Source organism: Myripristis murdjan, chromosome 23, assembly GCF_902150065.1.
Source record: "Myripristis murdjan chromosome 23, fMyrMur1.1, whole genome shotgun sequence".
In the NCBI taxonomy this organism is placed as follows: Eukaryota; Metazoa; Chordata; class Actinopteri; order Holocentriformes; family Holocentridae; genus Myripristis; species Myripristis murdjan.
The window spans coordinates 2,080,206-2,085,859 of record NC_044002.1 but is presented as its reverse complement, the minus strand read 5'-3'; positions in this window follow the sequence as shown (position 1 = coordinate 2,085,859).

The window sequence follows — 5,654 nt, the reverse complement described above, 5'->3', positions numbered from 1 at the left end:
TTCTAAAAAAAAAAAAAAAAAAAAGCAGAAAATGGGCAAATAAAATTTACAAATTCTAAGAAAATTAGCAGAAAATAACTATAAAATTAGCAAAAACCTAACAGAAAATTAACATAAATAAAAAAAGCTTTTTTTTCTAAAATATATATATATATTTATAACTACTGTATATTTAAAATTAAATTAAAAAGGAAATTAAATTGAAAGGAAATTACCATCAAATTACCCCATATAATTAATTCATATATTGCAGGTGTTTTTGCAAAACACCTGAAAATTCAAAAATAAAAAATACAAAAAATATAAAAGAAAACTATATATAATAATAAACATTAAATATTGAAATGTCAGATCAGTATCTATGTCAGATTTCTTGTGAAAGGCATTTAAAATATTAAATCATCATTATTATTTAAAATATTAAAATGGACTAAAATGGAATTCACATAAGAGTATGGGTTACTAACATGTCTGGATTTTGTTGTGAATTTGACTCCATGAGACTTTTTTTTTTATTATTATTATTACTTTCTAGGAAATGTATGTTGAAATTACCTAATGATAAAAATGGGAGGTGTCATGTTTCTCACACTTCCATCATTTCAAATCCTCCTCAGGCGCCTAACACCATGTGCTTTAATGAGGATTTAAGTCACGTCTGTTCTTAACCACCTCGACAGCGGAGCGCAGTGTGGATTTGTACTCTCTATATGACGGGACCAAACAGCCCCATCGACAGCGAGCGCACCTGCCATCACGCAGCAGCGCACAAAACCACACATGTGACATCACAGGCAATCCAGGCCAAGTCCTGTGTGTGGTGTGGTTATGAAACGTGGGTCTGCCAGGGTACAAAGGGTCCATACTAGCAGCATGGAAGATGACAGATGGGCTTAACACGTTTTTTTTCACAACATTCATTTAAAGCATCAGTCCCATGCTCAGTAACTGACAGGATCATATCTCTGGATTCAGGGTGATTCCTTTTTCTGACATGTGTGCAAGTTTTGGGTCTGAAACTCTGGATGTTGTCAATGTATTTATGCACCAACATCAGCAGAGCATTTGCTGACAAATCTACTGCTTCATAAATTAATGATTCAAACTGTATTAATGATGAAATGTCATGGAAATAATGCCTTTATCTTCATATATTTCTTTTAGCACTCCAACACTCCACTGCTCTGACAAAGGTCTGAAACTCTGGGTTGTTTTTTTTGTTTTGTTTTGTTTTGTTTTTTTGCACACATTCATTTATATGTATCTACTTAAAGGGAAAGTTCACTCATTTTGAAAAATTTGATATTGTTTAACTTCCCCATCCCACACCTGTTCTGTTGGGCAGTAGTGGTGCTATCTTCCTCTCATTGTTACTGAGTGCTGGATACTGGCTGGATGCTCCAAATGCTAACTGTTAGCCTCCTGCCATTGAGCTGGACTTCCCCCCAGCTAACACTCTGAAAAATAACCACTGTAATCCGCTCAAAGAAGGTTTAACATCACATTGCAAGTTTCTTTTCCTGCAACTAAAATGCACATGCAACTATAGAATAGAATAGAATAGAATAAAACTTTATTGTCCATCAAGGTGGAAACTTGTCTTTGGCTCACTAACACAGAAGACAGACAGTACTGAAATACAGAGACACACATCTTTGCATACACGCAATAAAAAAAGCAGTACAATAACCTGCATCAAAAACAATTAATAAATAAGGATGGTGGACACACAGGGGATAATTTTGCTCAAATTACATAACTTTATTTCAAACAATCCAATAACTTCTGCACTTCCTGTATCCCTCCAAACTAGAGCAGCAGCAGCCACCACCACAGAGACACAAGTAGACTGCTTGAGTTTGCTATTATTTGTTTTCTTCAGTGAACACATGAACATGTTGGAAGATGAAAATAACAACTTTATCTCAGTACTAGAAGTAATGTTGCTGCTTGCTTCTTAATTTCCTCTACCCCCACCCCAAGACTTTATGTTCTTTATGCCACTTTAAAATGACACAATTCACTTCGTCAGACTGTATATGAGGACACAAGGCATACTGTACCATAAGAAAAACAATCTACTGTACACACCAAGACCAGCACGCAACACAGATACCAATCTACAAGAATTCATCTATTGATTTTGGGCTTGTACCTGTTCTTCTGCATGCCAGTAATATGTGAACCTGCAGAGAATTTGGGTTCCTGAGTCAGCTTTTTAATGCAAAATGAATGCACATGACCAAACAGTGTTATGCAACGAATGAATGAGCAAGACAAAGATAAATACAGCATTCGTTACATAACTGAAAATGAAGCAGTGTCAATATCTCAGTGCCTCTCACTGACCTGTATAAAAACTGTAAAGTGTCCAGTGAATAGAATGTACAAGAAAAGGAATACCATATTTTAGTTATAAAACTTATTCAACAAACAATCATCCTTGATGGAATAACTAAAGAAAACAAGACAAACAAACAGGACACCATTCCTAAATGTGATGATTTATGGATATGAGACATGTTGACACCTGATAACCAGTATAAGGAACCGCTAACACTGCACACTGCCTTACATAATAAAATTAAGTCTGGAATGACATTATTCAGCTGCTCGTTCCTGCTATGAACAGACAAGCTTGACATGCTTATGGGTCATTCCATGTCATTGCAACAAATGGCCCACACACTTCAAAATTCTGAAAAATTCACCAGTGGTTCCTTATTTATCCAATAGGCACACTGTAAAATTGTAGTTTGCTTGGATGGATACTTTTTGAGATACGACCAATTTAGTGGGGGGGTTATGTGTTGATTTTGGTGCGATTTTCGCGCGTCCTTATTTTCCTTCCATTTTCAGGTGTCAATATCTCAGGAACTACACCACATAGGAAACTGAAATTTGGTACGGTAATACACCTCTACCAACTCTCTCAGAATATACAAAACCATCTGTCATACATCATAACTGATAACCCTCAAATAATGGAAAAAAGAATTACACGTGTTTGTTGTGGCCATGGCTGTATCCCCTGTATTTCCTTGTGTTTCCTTGTGTTTCCCCTCCCCTTTGTTTCCTTGTTTCTCTCTCTGTGTTTTGCCTTGTATGTGCTGGCGTGGGCGTGGCCATCTCCATTCACTCTGCCCCTGGATTCCTCCACACCTGCAATCCATCAGCTCATCACCACTGCAGTATATCTACCCCGGCTTTTCCACCACTCCTCGCCAGATTGTTGTTTCAGCCTCCGTGGTGAAAACTTCAGGCCTGCTTAACTAAAATTTTTGAAAGCCTTTCATTGCTGTGATTCGCCTACTAACCCCTGTCTCCTCTGCTGTTCTCCAGGACCGTTACCACCAGCCTGCCAACCCTACAGCTTGCCTCCTCGAAGCCATCTCTGCCTTCCACGAACCCCTCCATTCTCCCTCCAGCCAACGGCAGCCATTCACCACCACCATCACCTCTCTCTTTCAAGTGGGACACTCCATTTTTCCCCTCTTTCCTGAGCCTTAATCTTATTTTTGCTGTTTTTTGAAAATAAATTCATTTTTTGCTAATCTGCTTGTCTCGCTCTTGGGTCCTCCCTCCGTGAGTCCTCAACAGTGTTTCGTGGTCGACCATGTTTGGGCCTTCAGAAAACAACTTTGTATTTGCCCCAGCTTCTTGATTTTTCCAGAACTTTGAGATACATACATGGACTGTTCAAAGTATTAATGGTTAGTCAGATATATGCATCGGTTTATGGATGGCAACCTCTCCAAATCCAAAAGTTTTCTTGTCAGATTTTCATTGGCCCATAACTGCATGTGGGAATGTCTTAAAAAAATCTGATCTCTGTTTTAATTTAAAGTTCAAAGCTTGCTCTTTCTTGGGATATAATAGAAAACATTTTTTCTTTATGCAAGTTCTTCATTTTCTTTTTTAATCCCAAACATGGGGCTTTTTCACCACTCGCGAATATTGAAATTCCTCAATATTAGACCACTGTAGCTTGCTTCTGTGTCTTATATCATTTGTAGTTCATTATTTGTTCATTAATAACCTAAAATATAATGACCATTGCATCAGAAATGCATTTATTTGTCAAAACATCAACATTTTCATGAACTCTTTACCAAATCTCTTAAGCTGCACATTCATAAAGTTCGGGTTTTCACTTCCAAATTTCCATAGTAAAGTACCCATTCTGAATTTCACCATACATAAAATCTGCATAAAATTGACTATTTTACAAATTGAAACCATTTTGGTGTGATTATCTTCAAAATTGAAAAAAATCATAAAAAGACACACAGAATGGGCACTTTACCGTCAACCAACCAATCAATCAATCAATCTTTATTTATATAGCATCAAATCACAACAAAGTTATCTCATGACGCTTTACAGGTAGAGCAGGAAAAGACCACGCTCTACAAATTAGAGAAGAAAAACCCAAAACAAAGAAACCCAACAGATTCCCTCCTGAGCATGCTTGTGGTGACAGTGGTGAGGTAAAACTCCCCTTTAATGGGAAGAACCCTCAGGTAGAACCAGACTCAGGGCGGGTGGTCATCTACCTCTACACCTCCACACGTGTAATTTTTTTTCCATTTTTGAGGGGCTGGTATGCCTGCCAGTTATGATGTATGACAGATGTTTTTTGTATATTCTGAGGGAGCAGGTGGGGGTGTATTACTGTACCAAATTTTAGTTTCCTAGGTGTAGTTCTTGAGATACTGACACCTGAAAATGGAGGAAATATAAGGACATGCGAAAATCACACCAAAATCCACACATATGCCCCTCATTAAATTGGCCTTCTCAAAAAGTATCCATCCGAGCAAACTACAATTTTACAGTGTGCCTATTGGATAAATATGTAACAACTGGTGAATTTTTCAGAATTTTTTGAGACCCAAGTGCGTGGGATGTCCTGAAAATTTGGTGAAATGACATGGAATGACCCTTATCTATTTAAAGGGAATGGAATCAGATTTGTGTTGAGAATCTGCACCCTGGTGTGATAACAGGTCACTCGTAATTGGGCAGTGTGACCCTGAATGAACCAAATCCAAAAATGCAACTAAACGTTTTCACTCTGGTTCATTTCAAACAAAATGAACACATTTATTTATGTTGTGTTCTTTTTTTTTTTTTTTTTTTTTTGCTGTATCTTATTACTACTTGACTCTACAGCGACCCAATCTACTACAAGGCCTTGTAAGCTTCTGCTGTTACTCCACTGTTGTTATTAGTGCTGAAATGAAAGTGTTTCAGTTTGAATTTAGTGTTGAAATACTTTATATTATTCTCTTTATAGCACTTTTTAAAAAAAAAAAAAAATAAGTGGCCTATTCTCATTCACAGGGCATCAAATGTCAGAGCCCTTCTGCGTCTGATATTGACGCAAAAAGCACTCATGAGAAGCCAAGCCAGGTATGCTTTGATGTCACTATGAGATGCAGGTGATGGTGACGTAGAATAAAGAACAAGAAAGTCTGTGAAGGCAGCTGGTCAGGGTGGAGGGTGCAGGTGTGAGCCACAGGATCTTCACAAGATCCCAGTTTGATTCCTTTGATTCCTGTTTCCAGTGATACCTTACGTGTGTGACCGAGACTGTATCCAGTTTCTAACCCTAAACCCACTCTAACAACTTCTGTCTCTCTGGGTGGCCT